Raw genomic sequence first — 22,990 nt, 5'->3', positions numbered from 1 at the left:
GTTCCACTACATCTTCAAACATAAATGTATCTAGAAGTACTCCTTACTCAAAGTTGCAAGACATAAATAAGAATATAGTGTCCAACCTATCAATCCATCTTTCTACAACCTTCACCTCCATAGAACTATCAAAAGATGGCGAATTCAATCTAGTAAACCACTTCAGTGCCAAATCAATGGAACCTACATTGCTACTGCTACTATGCCATTAGGTTCATACTAGCATCTTAGGCATGCTCTCCTCATAATGGTGGTGTTGCAATAAATGCACGTTTCTTCTCTTTCATTCATTGCTATTATTCCGTTTCAATTTTAACCAACAAATATAAGATCAAACATAATATCTCCAATAAAATTGTTGGGCATAGTTGTCTTAAGATTTAGGTGCTAGCCTTTTCAAAGGAATATAATATCTTGCATTCACTTAATGAGACCAAGACCTTGAGACTAGGAGACAAGTGAAACTCATTCTAATTTTTGTAAACTAGTCAACTAAATAGTATTAAGGACAAGGAATTGTATGTATTAGCTTGCCTGAACATTTGTTTCATAAATAATTGGCTAGAGCAAAAGAAACCTTATCAAAGTTTCCTTGTAGAAGAACTTAATATGTCCTTTTGAGAATGATGTTCAAAACTGTAGTAGTAGCTAAGCTAATTCCATCTACAATCTTTACTTTTAGTTGAGGAATCTTTTGAATATAAATTTGGCCATATATAGTCAGCTCTTCTTTCTGTTTCTAACTATACAATAGCCTTCAATATTTCAATTTAAAAAAGATGGCTAATAACTTATAGAAATTTATGCCATCTCAATGCGTTTTCCTACAATGACATATGTTTTTTTGTTAAAATTGTTCATACTTTTGATACATATATATAATAGGAAAATGTGCATATCTTATACTTGCATTTAAAAGATAAAATTTTCATCTCAATTGTGTATAATTTTTATCTTAGTTAATAGGAGAATTAAGCCTTAGTTGAAGCTTTTTCGGCCTCAACCAACAAGAGACATAGAGCACTAAGCCTAAACCAACACACCTTCGGCCTCAATCAAAACTAGAGCTTGTTACAATAGCACATTGGCCATAACCAAGAAACTATAAGCTGCAGCCAAAATGCTTCTAAAGAGCATTCAGCTCTTCTTTCTACATGGACCCACACAACCAGCTTTAACATTTCAATTTAAAAAAGATGGCTAAAATATACTTTTAGTCCTTTAATATAAAATAAAATTCATCTTAGTCCCTTAGTTTTATAAAATGTCCTTTCAATCTTATAATCCTAACACCATTAGTTTCATGACAAACAATTTTAACATTGAAATTTTAAATATTGACAAAACATTCTCAAATGTTATCATAATACATTTAATTTTTTAAAAAAATAATAATGATTAACACAAACAATAACCATTTGAAACTAATGGTGTTAGAGTTAAAGGACTGATAATATAATTTATAAAATTAAGGAACTAAATTGAAATCTTATATAAAGTTAGAGGTCCAAAAGTATATTTTAGCCAAAAGAAATAGATAGGGAATGAAATGGTGTGAACTAACCTAATTTAGAAGCTCTAGACTAAGCATTTTAACACCAAATAAGTCAGCCTCAAGAATTGCCTCTTCAATTATCTTGTTCAATCTTTTGTTGTGCCTTTTTTAAGAGATATTGTATCTATAATACAAAAGAAGAACGTTGTAGTGATGATAAACTATAACATAAGTTACAACAATGTTTATGTTGAACTAAGCCAAAAATTCTCACTTCTTTTATGAATCGTGGTACGACCCATGATTGCAAATTGAGTAGTTTTTTGAAATAATTACTTTTTGATATAAAGGTATGATTACCAATGCTCCAAGCCATTAGCTTCAAACAATTGTAAGGGGCTACATCAAACTAAGGTACTAATTTGGTGTTTGAGAGTTGAAGGCTAAGGAAGCAAACCCTAATGGAAGATGATAGATGGAATCTGGCATTATAAAATGAGTTAAGTGAACCACGTCTGAAGAATCTCTTGATCTCTTCAATGATGTTTCATAAGTATCATCCATGGATTCATCGACTGTGCCATAAATGCAATCATATAATGGCATGAAAAGGGAGTAATATATCCTGAATTTAGGGTGGTGCAATGAATGAAACCTGTGGCCATGATTTCTTAAATTAACTATGCCTTACTCAACATATGAGGAAAAAAAAAGAATATATAGCAAAGTGATAAATAATTATTCAATATGTTAATGACCAAAAAACTAATCCACAGCTGTTATGACATAGCAAAAAAAACTGATCTTGCATTTGGATTTGGAGGAAAATGATCAACTTTTGTTTGGTAAAATTTCTAAAGTTACTATTTCACACAAAAACCATGTATGGAGACTTGAAATTATATATTGGCCTACTTGATTTCTGTTTTCAATTTTTTTATAAACAAAAAAATAAAAAAAATTGCTTAGTTAAGTATTCTAGACTTAAATGTTTTCAAAATTGTGTTTGGAAACATTTTAGAATATTTTTTTATTTTTAAAACACATTGACCACTACAAAAAAAAGAGAATATTTGATGGTTATTTTACTCCATAAATGATGGTTATTGATGATTTCAAATATTTTATTAAATTTATTGGTGTTTATAATGTAATTGAAAGTCATTTATTTAAATTTTGTTAGCAAAAATATGATTAAGTGTATGAATATGTGTGAAAATGGGTTTGTAAATGTGTTAGAAGTTAGTGGACTATATCTAACATTAATTCTAGACTTTATGCATGTAGGGAGGCCCAATTTAGGGGCCGAAGAAGAAAAGTTTGAAGCCCAAGTTGAAGGAATTAAATTTAAAAAGAAAATATGAATAGTTCATGTTCGATGCAGTGAAAACATGTTTCATTGCAGTGAAGCGTGATTTTAGTAAAATGCACTGTTTTGATTGTCAGCAAACTTTTAGGGCTTGGGCACATCATTTTTGTGCATTCTTCACCTCCAATAGTTACAGAACATCTAAAAAGAGCTAAAAGAGCCAAAGAAGGGTTGGAGAAGTTTGGGTTTAGTGGAAAATCAAGGGTTTCTCTTAAGATTGCTCTAATTAAGCTTTTATTCTCCTTCTTCTCTTCACTTTGCTATATATATTGCTGATTTTGCTGTCATGGAAGCCATATGTGGTGGATTTTCTCTTGATCGAGGGTAGATATGAACTAATTCTTGGATTAGAGCATGTTTGAACCATTTATTTGAGCTTAATATTAGTTTTTATTTACTTAACCTTATGCTTATCTGTCTACTTAATGATTGATCACCATTGAGTATGAATTTGGGGGTTTAGGTTTTGCCTTAGAAGAGGAAAATCTGAATTAGACTATTAGATTAAGTAATGTAGGATTAGAATTTATTCTAGTTTGCCAATAGGATAGGAATATAGCTATTGGACCCATATAATCACATTAGAGTGGATTTTTGCATTTTCCTCTTAGGTAATTGTGTTAGGAATAGCACATTAATTCAAGAGAGGAGTGTAATTAATCAAAAGATAATTATTCCTATTAATACTCTACATTAACAAATTAATATTAAGTGAATTATTTAGGTAATTACATGCTTTATGAATTGAAGAAGGGATTAGCAACCATAGGTTGGCTTGACTATTTGTGGTTGTTGAAATTTTAATTTTAATGCATTCATATAATTTTAATTTCTTATTTTGCAATATCAAATCCCAATTTTATTTTGCTTGAATTAAATGAAAATGGAGAGTTTATTGCCTAATTACTAATTAACTTGATTCTTTGTGGGATGGACCTTAATTTATCACGTACTATTTTTACGACCCGTACACTTATTAAATTCATTACATATTTGTGTGCATCAAGTTTTTGGTACTGTTGTCAGGGAATTAAGGCAATTGGTGATTAGCATTAAAGGACCTTTAGTAGTTTTTGATTAAGCATTTTATTTTATTTTATTTGTGAGTTGCATAACTAGATTCTTGATCTTTCTCTTTTGAGCTTGCAAGACTATACTTTATGCCACATAGAGCTATGGTTAAAAAGATACCTACAAGAACGAAGAGTATCCAAGAGCTCTTAGATGCAACACCACCTTTGAATTCATCTCACAAGGATAAAGAAACTGTAGTTACAAAGATGGCTAATGAAAATCACAACCAGTCAATTCATAATTTTGTTGGGCAAACCATAAAGAGTATTCAACCTAACATTATAGTGCTAGAATTTCAAGCTAACAATTTTGAGATCAAGCCACTGATGGTTACTATGATTCAAATTGCTAGTCTATATAGTAGTGCTCTACATCAAGATGCTAATTATCACATCATGTCTTTCTTGGATGCATGCAATTCCTTTAAGCAAAATGGAGTACCAAAGAATGTTTTAAGGCTTCGATTATTTCCAATCTCTATTAAAGGAAAAGCCAGAGAGTAGATACTCAATCTACCAGAAAGGTCTATTAGCAATTGGGATGATCTGGAAGTGAAATTTTGAACTCGCTTCATTCCAAACACAAGATTATTGATGCTAGGCGTGATTTGATCAATTTCACGCAACTACTGAGTGAGCACTTATATACTACATGGGAAAGGTATAAGCAAATGATGAGAGCATGCCCAAGTCATGGGATGGATGATTGTGCCATTGTTCAAAATTTCTGCACAAGATTGAATCCTCAAACTAATTCTATATTAACTTTAATTCTAAATGCAAGTTATGATCAAAGGCCTATTGATGAAGTTGTGCAAGTCTTAAATACTTTATCAGAGAGTCATTCATATAGAGGGGATGATAGACAACTAGTTCCTCAAAAATAAAGCACCAATGAAAACTTTCTACTTAGTTGGCCGCTATCTTGTCTGCTCTCAATAAGATGTTTGATTTGTTAGAGAGTTAAGTAAGGAAAAATAATGTGATGAATGTCAATTCTATGTAATTGACTCCTATTATTGGTGATCATTGTGGGGATGTGCATATGCCTGACCAATGTCTTATGTTTATACAAGTTGAGGCAATGAATTATGTAAGGAATTTTCAAAAGGGATAAGGAAATCCTTACTCAAATACTTACAACCCTGCATGGTGAAATCACCCTAATTTTTCTTAAAAGAGTGGTACATTTCTTAACCAACCATCTACTTCAAGTATAAGGCCAACTAATCCTCCTGGTTTCTCACAAGTTAGAAAGCAAGTTATGCCAACTCAAGAGTCAATAGTTAACTTGGAAGAATTAATGGCAAAGTTGGCAGAATCTCAAATTAAGAACAATAAAAAACAAGCTGCCATAAATGCTAGTGTCATGCCCCAAAAATAGAGGGTGACTGGCACGGGCGCAAATGACATCCTGCATTCCCGTAAGTCTTAATATGAAAAAAAATTCAATTTATTCATTTTTAAAAAAAAATTAAAATAATCAAATTATATAGAATTTATAACAATTTTTTATATTACTTATCATAAGAAGACTTCAACGTTTATGTAGAAATTTCGACAGAACCTCCCCTGTACTAGGATCTCTCGAAAATTCTACAATAATTTTATTTACAGATAACAGTATAAATCAGGAGCGTAGCTCCTTCCAGCCAACAACCAATGTACAAACCAAAATAAGTTCTATCAACAACCTATGTAGAGGGCCAACAACTAATGTACAAACCAAAAATAAGGTCTATCAACAACCTATGTAGAGCATATAATCTTTCTTTTAAATCAAAAAGACATATAAATTATATGTTTATATTAAAAGTAACAGTACCAATCAAAAATTTTCACCCACTGTAGCTATTTTGCCCTTTAAAGGTTGATGGAGGGATCAGCGTCAGCTAACAAATTTGAGGCCAAAATAATTTTTTCAGGGAATAGCATTCCCATGGTAAAACTCTTAAAATTTAAATCAACAAACTCTAATAATGGTGTCAACTAATCAAAAAGAATCCCACAAAAATTTATAAGCCTGTAAGTCATAACCATAATTGTAAAATAAGAGTAAATTGAAAACAATTTATGTTATCATGCTTAAAGAAAATAATTTACTCACATATAACTCAAAGTAGTAAAATTTCTAGCCAAAATCATGTAAATTTCAAAAACACATATTAATCAACATTTTAAATCTTTTGGGAATTCAACAAAACAGGTTACAAATGTGGACACACAGTCCATGAGAGTAAATAACCAAATGTGGCTTATGCCATGAAAACAAATGTGAACACACAGTCTACAAGGGCAAGTGACCAAATGTAGCCAAAGCCATGAAGCAAACATGAACACACAGTCCACGAGAGTAACGATAACCAAACGCAATTTAGGCTATGGAATCAAATGTGGATATAAAGCCGACGAATACCAAATGTGAGAATAAAGCTCACAAGAAAAACTAGCTAGTGTTTAACCCCAACGTGCTACGGGGCTAATAGAACTGCTATCAACAATAGTGTTCTGTTTAAAATCCTCTCAAAAATTGCATTTCAAACATGTGAGAAGAATAATTATTTTTGAAATAAAATATGCATTTTCAATATCAAACTCACATGAATCATTTTAAATTTCAATTTAAGACTTGTTGAAAATAGTCTTCCATAAATAATGTACAAGCTTGCATTATCTAAATAACCAAGGACTTCAAGAGTTTAATAAACCAAATAACTTCATAAATCTTTGAAAGATATTCCTTAAGGAAATATGTGCATATATCATCCTTTAACTATCCAGCATCGATATTTCAAAGTTTCAAAACTAATGTAATTTATAAGAGTGAAATATCTCAATGAAAGTTTATGAAAAATAAAAATATAAATAAAAATAAATTAAAGGGGATGCTATTCACTTACACATTGAAGCTCAAGATTTTTGAAAGTATCTTTCCTCTAATCCTTGTCAGGGTCCCGTTCTTCCACACACTCTATAAGGATATAATTAAATAATTTTTTTCGAACACAATTCAAAATCAACCATCATCATTTAAAATTCCAAAACCAATATCATTCTTATAGTTGATCCAATCTTTATTACTAATATCCCTAATACCAATTTGTTTTAGTCAAAACATTTCATTCATAATCCAATAGCTCCCATACCAACATATTTCTCCCACCAAGCATGTTATTAAATACTTTATGGGCATAATTATCAAGCTAAGATTAGTCTTTCTTTCTAGATTTCAACATCCTTAAACCCTACAACATTGATATTCTAATTATTTTCAAATAGCACACTTGGCTACAACAACATCTCCTTCCTTACACATGTACATATGGTTAACAGGGGAGATAGTTTTTTTTTTCCTAAACTTAAATCCTCAAATCACGTATATACATATATCATTACTAAGTTTAAATGGGTTTCAAGCTCATTTAAGTTAATCTATCTGTTTTCTAATTACACAGCACAGTAGTGGTAGAACCAAAACAACAAAAAACTATTCCTCCCACACAACCTCAACAAAACACACTGACCTTCTAAAATCTCATGCACACATAGCAGTAGCAGAAACTTACTCTCACAAGCACTGCTAAATTGACCATAATAAAAAAAGATTGAAACTCCTCACCTCTACCCAACCAAGACTAAACAGGGAAGCAAGATGGGACATAACCCTATATCATGAGTTGAAAGAAAGAAGAAGAGAGGAGGTCTGCTACACTTCTACAGCACGAGAAGAGCAAGAGACTTCTGACGAACTCACAGCCATTTGAGACAGATGAAAGAAAAACAATGAGGAAACTTGAAATGTTCACACAGTTCATAGATAGCAAGATAAGGGAGAATGACATGAAAACAGGGGAGAACAACCAGTCAATAAACATCTCCCATAGTGGAGTTTTCGGTGACAGTAGCAGCTCAAATTGAAAAGAAGACAGCAATGATTCAAAGGAGGAGGAAGGAGAAGCTTCAGTATGCTCTTTTATAGTACCAAGAATAGAGGAGGGAGCAAGTTGCAGTTCAAAGCTTGCATGCACACTAGACGACATCACGGCAGGGAAGAAGGAAGCCACATACTCACACTCAACTAATTGGCAATGGCAGACAGAACCTTTGTAGTCACCAACGCCAATGACCGCTGGAGACAGAGGAAGCAAAATTCCTGGACCTAAGATCCCTCTCACTCTCTCCACTGACTCTCTCTCTCCCTTTTGCTTTAGAATCATTGTCAAAGAATGAAGAAAGAGTTTAAAAATATATTATTATAATAAGGATAGTTTGGTAATTTCACAAGGTAAATCAGCAAAGGAAAAAAATGAATTCCCCATAGGCTTGTTTGGATTCAAACTTGAGACCAAGTGGAACTAATCCATCCCAACTACCACTACATCAGCTTCCTCTATTAGCATAATTGTCTCAAGATTTAATATAAACATACTTAAAACAAATTATCATATATACATATATGTATATATATTAATTTATTTTATCAGAGTTATCATAGCTAGAGTAGATTCATCTATCAAGAACCTTGAAGTGCAAATGAGTCAAATAGCTATTACCTTGAATATAATATCTCAAGTGGATTGCCAAGAAATACTATGCCTAAACCTCGTGAGGAAGGAAATAAGGATTGCAAAGCAATTACCATAAGGAGTGGAAAGCAATTATCTAAAATTTCCCCTCTTACATCTGAGTCTACACCTAAGCCAGGAGTTGATCAAATTGAGAAAGAGGTATATTCTATACCTACTAAAGCTAAAGTCGTGATTGTTGAAGATGACATTGAGAAGGAGTTTCAAAAGGAGGCAGTGACAACATTTAAGAAGAAGGAACCGACTAGTGATCATCTTTCTTAGGTGCCACCATTACCATTCCCTCAAAGATTTCAAAAGAAGGCATTAGAGGAGCAATACAAGAAATTCTTGGGAAGCTTCAAGCAATTGCACAACATACCTCTCATTAAAGCTTTGGAACAAATGCCTTAGTATGCTAAATTCTTAAAGGAGATGTTAAGTAAAAAGAGGAGGTTGAGTGAATGTGAAATAGTTGTGCTTACTGAAGAGTGCAGTGCCATTCTATTGAACAAATTACCTCCAAAATGCCATGATCCAAGTAGTTTCTCAATTCCTTATGTGATTAGAGATAAATTTCAAGGTGAGGCATCATGTGATTTAGGCTCAAGTATCAATTGATGCCATTTTTAGTGTTTAGAAAATTGCAACTTGGTGATACTAGTCCCACTTTAGTAACTCTTCAATTAGCTGATAAAAGTTTGGCATTTTCTAAAGATAAAATTGAGGATGTGTTGGTCAAGGTTGATAAATTTATCTTATTGATTTTATCGTCTTGGATTGTAATGAAGATAGAAATCTCCTACTCATTATAGGTAGACCATTTTTAGTTATAGCATGAGCTCTCATTGATGTTGAGAGAGGAGAGATCAAACTTAAAGTAAATAATGAAAAAGTTAGCTTCAACATGCATAATGAAATGAAGTATCCTAGGGAATCTGAAATTTATTCTAGAGTGAAAATTCTAGATAAGGTAGTTCAAGAGATTTTAAAGTACTTTGTTGTGAAAGACTCATTACATGCTATATTATTAGGAGATGATGTGGTTGGAAATGATGATATTGTTGAATGCAAGAAATTACTTCAAGCAACTCCTCAGTTTCTCAATTCAAGAAGAGTATTTAAATCTCTAGAGTTGGAATCTAGGCAAGCTCCTTCTTTGAAGCCTTCAATTGAACAAGCACCACCTTTGGAGCTTAAATCCTTACCACCACACCTTACTTATGCTTATTTAGGTGAATCTGAGACATTGCCTATTATCATTTCTTCTGCTTTGTCTGATGATCAAAAGCAAAGGTTACTTAAAGTTCTTCAAGATCACAAGCAAGCTTTGGGATGGAAAATTGCAGACATTAAAGGTATCAATTTTTCTATTATGATGCATGAAATTTTATTAGAAGATGACCATAAGAAATTTGTTCAAAATCAGAGAAGGTTTAATCCTTTAATGAAAGAACTTGTAAAAAAGGAAATTATTAAATGGCTAGATACTGGGATAATCTATCCCATTTGATAGTGCATAGGTTAGCTTAATGCAATGTGTTCCTAAGAAAGGAGGAATGGTAGTAATTACCAATAAGAAAAATGAGTTAATTCAAACTCAAACAGTTACTGGATGGCATATTTGCATGTATTATAGGAAGTTAAATGATGCCACAAAGAAAGATCATTTTCCTCTTCCATTCGTTGATCAAATTTTAGATAGACTAGCTAGTAAGGAGTTCTTTTACTTCTTAGATGGTTATTCAGGCTATAATTAGATTGCTATAGCTCTTAAGGACTAAGAGAAAACTACTTTTACTTGTCCTTATGGCACATTTGCCTTTAGAAGGATGCCATTCGGTCTTTACAATGCACCCGCCACTTTCTGAAGGTGCATGATGAGCATCTTCTTTGTTATAATTGAAGAGATTATGAAGGTGTTTATAGATGATTTTTCTATTTTTGGAGAATCATTTGAACAGTGCTTGTCCAACTTGGCAAGAGTCTTGAAAAGATGTGAGGAGACTAACCTTATGCATAATTGGAAAAAATGCCATTTTATGGTAACTGAAGGTATTGGGTCATAGTCTCGAAATTATTAAATCCTTTAATGAAAGAACTTGTAAAAAAGGAAATTATTAAATGGCTAGATACTGGGATAATCTATCCCATTTGATAGTGCATAGGTTAGCTTAATGCAATGTGTTCCTAAGAAAGGAGGAATGGTAGTAATTACCAATAAGAAAAATGAGTTAATTCAAACTCAAACAGTTACTGGATGGCATATTTGCATGTATTATAGGAAGTTAAATGATGCCACAAAGAAAGATCATTTTCCTCTTCCATTCGTTGATCAAATTTTAGATAGACTAGCTAGTAAGGAGTTCTTTTACTTCTTAGATGGTTATTCAGGCTATAATTAGATTGCTATAGCTCTTAAGGACTAAGAGAAAACTACTTTTACTTGTCCTTATGGCACATTTGCCTTTAGAAGGATGCCATTCGGTCTTTACAATGCACCCGCCACTTTCTGAAGGTGCATGATGAGCATCTTCTTTGCTATAATTGAAGAGATTATGAAGGTGTTTATAGATGATTTTTCTATTTTTGGAGAATCATTTGAACAGTGCTTGTCCAACTTGGCAAGAGTCTTGAAAAGATGTGAGGAGACTAACCTTATGCATAATTGGAAAAAATGCCATTTTATGGTAACTGAAGGTATTGGGTCATAGTCTCGAAGAAGGGTCTTGAGGTTGATCGGGCTAAGACTTCAATCATTGAGCAGTTGCCACTGCCTACTAATGTGAAGGTTGCGAGAAGTTTCTTAGGACATCCTAGCTTTTATCGTCGATTCATCAAGGACTTCTCTAAAATTTCAAAGTATTTATCTCAACTACTTGGAAAAGATACTCCTTTCAATTTTAATGAAGAGTGTATAAAGGCCTTTGAAGAGTTGAAGAGTAGATTAATATCTGCCCATATTATTGTTGCTCCTGATTAGTGACTACCTTTTTAGGTCATGCGTGATGCAAGTGACTTTGCTGTTGGAGCAATGCTTGGACAAAGGTGTGAAAAGATTTGTTATCCTATCTACTATACAAGCAAAACATTAGCTAGTGCATAAGTAAATTTCTCAACTACTAAAAAAGAAATGCTTGCTATTGTTTTTGCTTTTGAAAAGTTTAGAGTTTATCTGATGGGTGCTAAGGTTATAGTTGATACTGATCATGCTGTTATTAGATATTTTTTGAATAAGAAAGAATCTAAACCCAGGCTTATTGGATGGGTTTTATTGTTGCAAGAGTTTGACATGAAAATTGTGATAGGAAAGAAACTAAAAATCAGGTTGCTGATCATTTGTCTAGACTTGTTCATGTTTTTTATTGTCATGATGACTTGTTGATTGCTGAAAATTTTCTTGATGAGCAATTATTTGTTACTGGTACTTGTGATTTACCATAGTATGTGGATATTGTGAATTACCTTGTGAGTAGAGTGTTACCTCCTAATTTAAAGCCTTTTTAAAAGAAGAAATTTTTACATGATATTAACTTTTATATTTGGGATCAAGCATTTTTGTTTAAAAGATGTGATGATCTTATCATTAGAAAATGTGTTCCTGAAATAGACCAAGAAGCCATTTTACATGCATGGCATGAGTATGCATATAGGAGGCATTATGGGGGACAAAGGACTGCATCTAAAGTACTTGAGTCTTATTTTTATTGGCCTTCTTTGTTTAAAGATGCTCAGCAATTTGTCACCAAGTGTGATAGATGTCAAAGGACAAGGAACATTTCTTATGAGATGCCTCATTATGGGATTTTAAAAGTGGAATTGTTTGATATTGAGTGTATGGATTTCATGGGGCTGTTTCCTTCTTTTAGAGGAAATTAATGCATACTTGTTGTTGTAGAGTATGTGAGTAAGTGGGTAAGGGTTATAGCATGTCAAGAAAATGATGGTAATACTGTGATCCAATTTTTAAAGAAGAACATCTTTACAAGATTTAGTATTCCTCGATCTATTATCACTAATGAGGGTATGCACTTCAATAACAAGCAATTCAAAGCTCTCTTGTTAAAGTATGGAGTCCATCATTGATATCCCTTGCTTATCACCCACAAACCAATAGACTCTGTGAGCTGAATAATAGAGAGATCAAACTAATACTTCAGAAGACAATGGGTTCTACTAGAAAAGATTGGTCAAACAAGCTTGATGACACTTTATAGGCTTACTGCACAGCCTTTTGAACTCCGATTAGGACGTCACCATACCATTTGGTTTTTAGGAAGGCATGTCACTTGCCCATTGAATTGGAGCATAAATCTTAGTGGACAATTAAATAAATGAATATGGACCCTAAGCAAGCTAGTACATCAAGGATAATGAAATTGAATGAGTTAGAAGAGTTTAAACTCCATGCTTTTAAAAGTGCTAGACTTTATAAGGAGAGGACTAAGAGATGGCATGATCAACATATCTTGCATCAGACTTTTAAACCAGGACAATTGGTCCTTCTTTTTAGCTTAAGATTAAGGTTATTCCCTGCAAAGTTGAAATCTTGATGGTCCAGTCCTTTCAAGTTCTTTCTATAGCACCACATAGAGCAATTGAGGTTCTTGACGAAAGAATAGGTAGATCTTCTAAAGTTAACGAACAAAGACTTAAGCATTACTGGGGAGGCGACATGGAGCAATTGAAGTCTGTTGTTCACTTGGTTGATCCACCTTGATGATCTAAGGGAGTCTGGCTGAGGACTATAAACCAACTTTTTGGGAGGCAACCCAAGATTATTTTCTCTCTACTTGTGTTTTTGGTTTGTTTGTTTTCTTTATTTTTGGTTCGTGCTTCTTTTATTTTGGTGTGTTTGTAGGATTGCAGAGTTCTTAAAGAATTTAGAAGCTCAAAGTTGAGTCTTAGAATCAAAGAACAAGCCAATAATATTTTGGGAAAGTATTCTATCCTTGTGCTTAATTGATGATATTTATGTGATTATATTGGTTCAAGATCTTGTGTTGATGAATTTTTGGATTGAAAGCTATTAATTAAATGTTAGGAGGTGTGGAAGCAGGTTTGGTATAATGGTTGTGTTGATTAAGAGGTGTTTTTTACTTTTTTGTTTTTGAGTTTTTACTTCATGTACGTATTTTTCTTAAATTTTGAGTATTTTTATTCTTTATATTGTTTGGCTCATGAAAGAGAATTTGACCCTAGCAAAGGGTCTCTCTGTGTTCTTGTCAAAAATTTCAGAGGACACCTTCATTGTAACAAAATTTCATTTCGCTCTAGTGGTAGATGTCCCTATGTTCTTGTTAAAAATTCCAAAGAGCACCTATACTGTAGTAAAATCTCATTTCGCTCTAGCGGTAGATGCTTCTGTGACTTTTCATCCAAAATTCTAGAGAGCATCTTTACTGAAACGAAACTTTGCTTTGCTAGAACGAAAGACTATTCTATGAAATATTCAATCAACTTACAGAGAGCATCTTCACTAGAGCGAAGCTTTGCTTCACTAGAACAAAATCTTTAGTTGTGTTAAAAAAAATCTTCATTTTTTTAGTTTAATAAGAATAAATTTGTAAATATTTGTTGAAAAAAATAATTATTAAAAAATATTTTACTAAAATATTATTCTATTTTAATTACTACAAAATATTTTATTTTGAATAAAAATATTTTATAAAAAAAATATATATTATTTTAGTTTATTTTAGTTTATTATATTTTAATTTACCAAAAAAAATTCAAAAAATATATTTATATATTTATACTAATTATTTTATTTTAATTGCACTTAAAAAAATTCCATCCTGTAAAACAAACACAGAAGTGCAAGTTCTGTTTCTTTTATATATATATATATATATATAAATTTAAATAAATAATTTTTTTTTAAACAGTTTGACCTCTCTTTCACCTTCGTTCATCCTTTCCTTCAGCCGCAAAGCTCAGTCCTTCTTGCCCAGCTGTTCTCAGCTGCCACCTCCTCCTTGTCCACCACGTGCGGCGCCAGCTATTCGTACCTCCATCGTACCTCCATTTGCAGCACCGACCCCTCTCCACCTCTAGCCGTGTACAGCTTCTCGTTTCTTTGCTTCATCATGCTCATCGTGTACGGCTTCTCTCACCTATCGTTGTTTTCACCTCTGTCATTTCATCAGCCCCAACCCTGTTCATCATCTCCCCTTTCTTCATTGAGTCACAGTCCCTCCTCGTCGTGTTCCCTCATCTCAGCCGTGTCTCCACTCTCTTCCACCCTCACCTTGCTTTGTTTAGCACTGTCAGAAACTTTCTTCACTATTTTTAGCTCCTCCTTGCTGCAGCTCTCACTCCATTCAGCCATTTTCAACCTTCGTCAATCACTATCTCAACCGTGCCTCAATGCACCTTTCTTTTTTTTTTTTTTTTTTTCTCCATCCATTGAGCTCTGCATATTTTTCTACCTTGTCAATCACGGTGTTCATTTCTCTTCCACATCAGTACGCTCACCACCGTCTCGGCTTGTTGCTATTTTGCCTTTTATTTTATTTTATTCCACTCACCCAGCCATTCATAGTCATCACGTGCTCTTGTTTCATTTGCGTCAATCATCATTTGACATTTCATTCTTAAACATGTGCCTGCTGGATCCCCTTTCTTTCCCACTGTTTCCGGTCGAGCTCCAAGTACGTCTTTCCCACACATTGTGTCTAGTATGGGATGTATATGCTTCAAATAGCCTGTCAGAGTTAAACTGGGTATTGATGGTTGGAATTGATGTTGTTGACTTTATGCTCTGAGCTTAGAATGATCCAGCTGTAGTTAAAAATTTATGGTTTAAAATTTTGGATGCTCTACCATTCATTGTTGGCTTATGTGTTTCGAATGTATATTTGTAAGAGTTGTATGCACTTCCTCTGTAATTATTACTGCTTGGTGGCATTTCGCATCTGAGTAATTATCTGTTGAAATACACTTGCTCCCTATTATTGATATAAATTGAATCGTTAGATTGGATTGTTTATTTTTCATGGTTAGATGCTTTGGATACTGTGATATTGCTTTAGATTTCTGGATGATGATTAGGTGCTTTGTTTGTACCACTGAGGAAAAAATGGTTTTGTTCAATATTCTTTAATTTGACTTTACCACTTTTTGACACTGAGTCCTACAACTTGATTTTTTGTTTGCTTATGATTGAAAGTTGGTTGTTCTTACTTTGTCTTCTATTGATGGATGACATGCTATTCTCATGGTTTGAGTAGGACCCTTATTTTGACTTACCCACTTTCACATGTTGGCATGACTCTTGTTTTCACTTGATTACCTTTATTTAATTTTTCGCATGTGATTACTGTTGTGGTGGCTGAGTACTGTAACTTATGGTGTCTTCTCTTTTGTTTATGTTTTAGGAATGGGTCATAAGAGTATAGCTAAATGCAAGACTACCCCTTCTTCTTCTATTCAAAAAAAACTGCTAAGAAGTCAAAGCAACTATTCAACAATGAGAAATTCATAAATCACGCATACCAAGATAGATTTCTTTCTCTTGTGGACTCCAAGAATTTTATTTCTGATTGTTATTGTGCAATTTTATGCTCCAAAACTGCCTTTCAAACTATGGTGCGAAGGGGATGGATGGTGCATTTGACAAATAAAAAATTCCAATATTATATCCTTGCTCTAGTTAGGAAATTTTATGCTAATGTATTTTATTGTCACAATGACACTTACTGGGTGCGCAACGAAGAAGTCATCATTACTGCTGAGGTTATTCAAAACTATTATGGCTTCCCTTTTATTACTAACTGTCTTTATCGCCAATACAAAATGAACACTTTTACACCTGATTGGGATGTAGTGGCCAAGCATTTATGTTTTGAATCTGTTAGATTTTATCAGAGAGGCCTATTGAGGGGTACACTCACATGGTAAAGGACATTCTGGTTTCATTTTGTGGCTCACAATGTCATGCTTACATCAAATGCATTAGAAATGAACAAGGATCGCTCATTCCTCATCCTTTACATAATGGAGAGAAAATCAGTTAATCTAGCTGCTATTATCTATGACTCTATGAAGCTGTGTATCAATATCAAGACTAAAAGGGCACTTGCCTTCCCTTATTTGATTAATGAGTTACTTCTTGCTGCCAAGGTTCCTATTATTGATGATGCAAACTAATAGAAACCCGTCAGCTTATCAAGTACCACAAAATGCATGCCAAGTCATCTTGGGTAAAGGAGTCTCCAGTAGAATAAGGGAAAGAAGTCAATCAACCCACCCCTATTCATTCTCCTCCTTTTAATGTGTGGGCTAGGTAAAAATTGGAGTCATTAGCAGATGCCGTCAAGAGGTTAGAAGAACATCTACACCTCATCATGCAACATTTACACATACCGGGTCATGACATGCTTGGTTAATATATGGCACCTTCTCTTATTCCATCCATGGATCCCTCTCAGGTTGAACTTACCATGGAATTGAGCTTCCACTCTACTTAATTTGTGTCTTTTTGATTAGTACCTTTATTTCTTTTGCTTTTAGTTCTTTTTAGTTATTTTGCTATCTTTGTGATTGTTTCATTTATTTTTTGGTTTGTAACTGATATCTGATAACTCTTTACTCAATAGTCTGTAACTAACTTCTTTATTTCTAACTTATCCACTTTCCTATTTTGATGTGATTAGCAGGTACCTATTCTCTTAAGGATATGTTACTCTCATCTCTCTGTCAAAGTCTTTCTATCTGCCAACTTGCCACGTCTATTGGTCAAGAAAGTTTTAGTGTCCCTCTCTCTCCTTGTTTGTTTTCTATCTTTAAACATTGGGGACAATGTTTAATTCAACTATGGGGGAGGGCGTACTTGCTTTTATATTTGTTATTTTGCTTGTCCTTGACTTTGTTTTGTTTTAGGAGTTGGTTGTATATATTTGTACATAGTTTGAAAAAATGATTAATTTTTTTTAAAAATTTTGAAAATCTCATAAACATTTTGATTTTAGTCAATTGTTTTGATGTCTTTTTGGTGAATGTGGCTAAGGTTGGATTGGTTTGAACTTTGAGAGAATTAAATTTGATTAGAAGTCTGTCCTTCCTTCCTAGAATTTTAGTAAATAGGTAATGGATTAAGTTTGGTAAATTGACTATAGTTTATTCAAAAAGCTTGTGAGAATTTTGAGCCTAAATATTCATTTCCTTTAAAAGGAGTACATTTATTATGATTCTATCTCTAGAACTTGTTTTGAATATTTATTGAGACTTGTAATAGCCATTTGCATACACAAAAATGATTTAAGCATTCATTTTCTTAGCTCGTATAGCCAAATATCCATCTCTTTTTCATATAAATTCTTTGTTTCACCCATTTGAGCCTTGGCCTTATTATTAAAAAAAATCATTATAAGCCTTTTGTTAAAATTTTTTCACTTTTCATCCGTTTTTATTCCCATTCACTACTTTGGTTATTGCTAAGTGTTACATCCATAAAAGAAAATGAAGGACTTCGAATTTAGTTAGGGTTTCATAAGTGTTTCAAAAGGAAAAAAAAAAAAGAAAGAGAAAACAAAAGAAGAGAAGATGAAGAAAGAAGAGAAAAGAATATTGAAAATTAAAACAAGAAAATGATGAACAAGACAAAAAAAAATCAAGTAAAAAAATTGTTGATCTTCATTGATAACTCTTGTAAATAGTTGTAGTTGCTTGATCCTCATTTAATATGCTTAGCACTAATTAGAGTATGTAATTTTGACTCATTGAATAATTTCATTTCATTATCCTACCCAGAATATTACAACCTTTCAAAAGTCATTTTGATTTGTGTATGCAATGACATAATTTAGTGGAGATTAAGATGAGAAACAAGCATATAGTAGATGGATTACAATACATGGAATATAGTGAAACATAACCCTTAGACACCTTAAGCGTAGAGTGTAAACACTTGACTGGTAAGAAATAATCTATTGAAATTTATCTTTGCTTAATTAAGTGCCTTGCTATTATTATTTTTGGAAGGGAGGAAAGATTTCTAATTAAATTGAGTTCTTAAAAGTTTGAATTGCATTTGACCTTGAAATATTCACATTTTCTTTTGCCATTTTTATATAGTTATTTTCTTGTGCTTGAGAACAAGAAAACATTCAAGTGTGGGGGTTTGATGACTTCTAATATTTTATTAAATTTATTGATATTTTTAATGTAATTGGAAGTTATTTATTTGAATTTTTTTAGTAAAAATATGATTAAGTGGATGAATGTATGTGAAAATGGGCTTAAAAATGTGTTAGAAGTTAATGGACATTTTCTAGTATCAATTCTAGGTTTTATGCATACATGTAGGGAGGCCCAATTTAAGCGCCCAAAGAAGAAAATTTCGGAGCCCAAGTTGAAAGAATGAAATTAAAAAGAAAATTTGAACAGGTCATGTTCATTGCAGCGAAAACGCGTTTTACTACAAGCATGATTTTAGTAAAATGCATTCTTCACCTTTTAGGGCTTAGACACCTCATTTTTGTGCATTCTTCACCTCCAGTAGTTGCAAAACGTCCAGGAAGAGCAAAAGGAGCCAAAGAAGGGTTGGAGAAGTTTAATTTTAGTAGAAAGTCAAGGGTTTTACTCAAGATTGCTCCAATTAAACTTTTCTTATCCTCATTCTCTTTACTTTGTTGTATGTATTGCTAATTTTACTATCATGGAAGCCATGTGTGGCTAATTTTCTCTTAATCTAGGCTGGCTATGAACTGATTCTTGGATTAGAGCATGTTTGAACCATTTATTTAAGCTTAATATTAGTTCTGTTTACCTAATCTTGTGCTTATTTGCCTACTTAATGCTTGATCACTATTGATTGTGAATTTAAGAGTTTAGGTTTTGCCTTGGAAGAGGAAAACCTAAATTAGACTACTAGATTAAGTAATGTGAGATTAGAATTTATTCTAATTTACCAATAGGATAGGAATATAGCTATTGGATCCATATAATCACATTAGCGTGGATTTTTGCATTTTTTGCCTCTTGGGTAATTGTGTTAGGAATAGCATATTAATTCAAGAGAGGAGTATAATTAATCAAAAATAATTATTCCTATTAATACTCTAGATTAACAAACTAATATTAAGTAAATTTATTTAAGTAATTACATGCTTTATGAATTGAATAAGGGATTAGCCACCTTAAGTTGCCTTGACTATTTGTGGTTGTTGGAATTTTAATTTTAGTGCATTCATTTAATTTTAATTTCTTATTTTGCAATATTAAATCCAAATTTTGTTTTGCTTGACTTAAATGAAAATGAAAAATTTATTGTCTAATTACTAATTAACTTGATTCTCTATGAGATCGACCTTAATTTATCACGTGCTATTTTTATCACCCGTACACTTGCAAAATTCGTTACATATTTGTGTGCATCATTTATTAACCGTCATATATAGAGCCATCATTTATAGGAATATCCTTTATTTGATGGTTATTTAATTGTCATATAAGCATGGGCTTGTTTGATGGTTATTCCATATATGTAGGGGGCCTATTTGACAGTGATTTCAAACATATATCATATATGAGGGGGCTTATTTTTTGAATAAACATCAAATAAAGCCCGTCATATATGATAGTTATTTAAAATAACCTTCAAATAAGCCCATTCTTATATGATAATTATTTGAAATAATTATAAAATTGTAGTAGGATGCATTTTATGATTATCTCAAATAATTTTCAAATTTTAACAAGATTTATTTTACATATGATTATATAATTTATTAATTATCTTTATTAATTTTATTTTTAATATCCATTTCAATCATGATATCATCAAGAGAATAATATAAAATAAAAATATTATATTTATAAAATAAAAATCCAATACATATGAATAAACATTATACAATTGAAAAGAGATCAATCGCTTGAACTCTTACTGTACAAAAAATATTTTTATTGCAATGCAGAACATTCCATGCGTACACTTCTCTCCTTTATCCCCACCTAGCTAAGAGGGTTATCGTTCATGAAAGGTCACATTTGTAAGCGGGATGTCTAATTTCTCCCTTCACACTTTCAAGTTCACTTCAAAGTTGCTCTACAAGGTGCCCTTCAATCCAATCCAATCAGGAAATGTTCCATCATATCTTCTTGCAGGCTTTCAAGTGAAAGTTTTGGAACAAAAACAAGCATCCAAACACTGCGACTGCACAACAGTGTATCATTTCAAATTTTCGATGAAAAGAAAAGTACCAGAAACATTGTGGCAGTGTTGATGAGCTAGCAGCGACAAGGTGACGCCGACGAACAGATCAGGTAGTGACGAGGTAACAGAGCAGCTACACGAGGGTACAGCGAAAAACATGAGGCAATTTGAAGAAAGAGCAGATCTAAAACCTAGGGCAAGGAAGAACTTGAAAGGCAACCACTTTCAGAGAAAGCACCAAGGGTTATTATATTGCCAAAATAATAATCCAAATTAAGTTATTTGACGGTTAAATATTTTAACAGTCAAATAAATGCTTTCTTAAAATTTCTGTACTTAAAATATGATGGTTGTCATATTTGACCGTTGAGCTTATTTATTTAATATTTAATAATTTTATAAATAACCATCAAATAAGTACTTTTTCATTCTCCACCTCAGAATATATGGAAGTTTTTAACTTAACCGTCAAATATTAAGTGTCAAATAAAATTATTATGAGTAGAACATGACAAACAAAAAAAATGGAACCAAGCGCAAAAGATGGAGAAATTATAGCTTGGAGTTAGAATTAATAATGGAGACTTACGATGGCATGCAGCAGAGATACTTGAACAAAGGAAAGATAGAGAAGAGCTTCTTTGGAAAGAACTCAAAATTGCAATGGCCCAAGTTGTTCATGAAATCCTTATAAAATATGTGACCAACAAAGAAGGCTATGGAGGTTGTCCTTTTGAACAATGTTGTCACTAGTGGCATTGAAAATAGAACAACATATGCTAGCATTTCAGCAAACGGGAGAGTGACAGCTGTTCGAAAAAAAATTCAAACTAATGATCAATGAAATCAAATAATTCGTTACTTTATTATTAGCAGTTTCTCCAAAAAAAAAAAAGATTCGACATGCCTATTTGCACAAATAAATAGAATTTTCGGGAATCCTTTAAATTTTATTGTAAAAATCACCTTCTGTTAATAAACAAACTGAAACGATCAGTTTTTTTTTTTCAAATAAAAAAACATCAACCAAAATTGTATATATCCTCAAATAATTAGGGCATAATTTCTGAACTCATATATAGATCAGTGAGGCCTCAGTACAATGGCTAAGTAATGTTTTTCAACAAGTTAGATTAATTAATAATTTATTTAATATGAAATAAAAGATGGGATTGATTGATATTCTCTGTTTAACAAGCTTGATGCTTCATAATTATATGGAGAGAAAGTGATAGATGATGTAGGCGGGGCCGGCCCCATGTTAGTTGTGGTCCACCTGCCACACGCTTCACTCTCCAGTAACTGAAGAAGAGAAAATCATCATAGAATCTCATACAATCATTCAAAATATCCAACACTCTCATGAAATTTCTTAATAACTATCAAATCATTGGGCACTTAGAGGTGAATAAGATTGAAATGATAATGTGACTAAAATGCTCATGTTATAAGATTCTTTGATGACAACTTGGCAATGACCTTCACCATAAGTACACTAGTCATTGACAGATGCATCACTTGTCAATAGTATCTGTTTTATATTGAATAGCTATTGTCAAGTTGCCAACAAAGCATCTTATAACATGAGCATTTTATTCTTATTATTTTAATCTCATTCACTCCTAAGCCCCGAGGACTTGAAAGATATTTTTAAATTTTGAGTCATTTGAATGGTTGTGGGGGCTTCATGGTAATTTTACTGATAAAGAAATATCATACGTATTTTAAGCATAGATATCCACAACCACATATGCTATCAATTTCATGGACTGCACGAGCGAAGAAAATTTCATACAGCTTATGGGTTGGGTGAGAATAGAAGAATGATGATGAGAATGGTAGCGAGAATAGAGAAAGTGTTGGTGAAGAGTTCTATGAAGCTAATAATAAAGAAACTCGACAGGACCAACATGCAATAAAATTGTAAGAATCACACCATCTGTTCTCCATAAGGTAATTGAGAAGCTTGAGGAAATATCATGTATCCTATATAGAACAAGAGTCCGTTCAGCAAAATCTGGTCATCCCTGCAAGAATTAGTAAAATAAATAATATTATTTTCAAGAACTAAGTCGTAGTTTACAGAGTGTTTGGCTTACAAGAGAAAATAAAGAGGAGACAAAATAGAGATAAGAGAAAAGAGAAAGGATGTGATTTTTTCCTCCTTATGTTTGGCAGACCGAGAAAATAGAGAGGGAGGGAAAGATTGTTCATATTGACAATAATAATATCATTATTTGTGGAAAAATAGTTAGACAACTGTGATAACCCAGAAATTCACATTAAATTCAAATTTTATAATGATATAATTTAAGTATATTTTATTAT

The 22,990-nt window shown here is 32.5% G+C and overlaps 1 pseudogene; it reads right to left on the bottom strand.

Annotated features, from left to right (window-relative positions):
• Window positions 1-604: 604 nt before the first annotated feature.
• The window catches only part of LOC129289139 (very-long-chain aldehyde decarbonylase CER1-like), a 43,036-nt pseudogene continuing 20,650 nt past the window's right edge, over window positions 605-22,990 (bottom strand).

This window comes from Prosopis cineraria, unplaced genomic scaffold (assembly GCF_029017545.1).
Source record: "Prosopis cineraria cultivar Desert tree isolate PC_DT_omini unplaced genomic scaffold, ASM2901754v1 PC12, whole genome shotgun sequence".
Lineage (NCBI taxonomy): Eukaryota > Viridiplantae > Streptophyta > Magnoliopsida > Fabales > Fabaceae > Prosopis > Prosopis cineraria.
The sequence above is the reverse complement of the archived record's forward strand: the minus strand, read 5'-3'. Positions and strand labels throughout refer to the sequence as shown.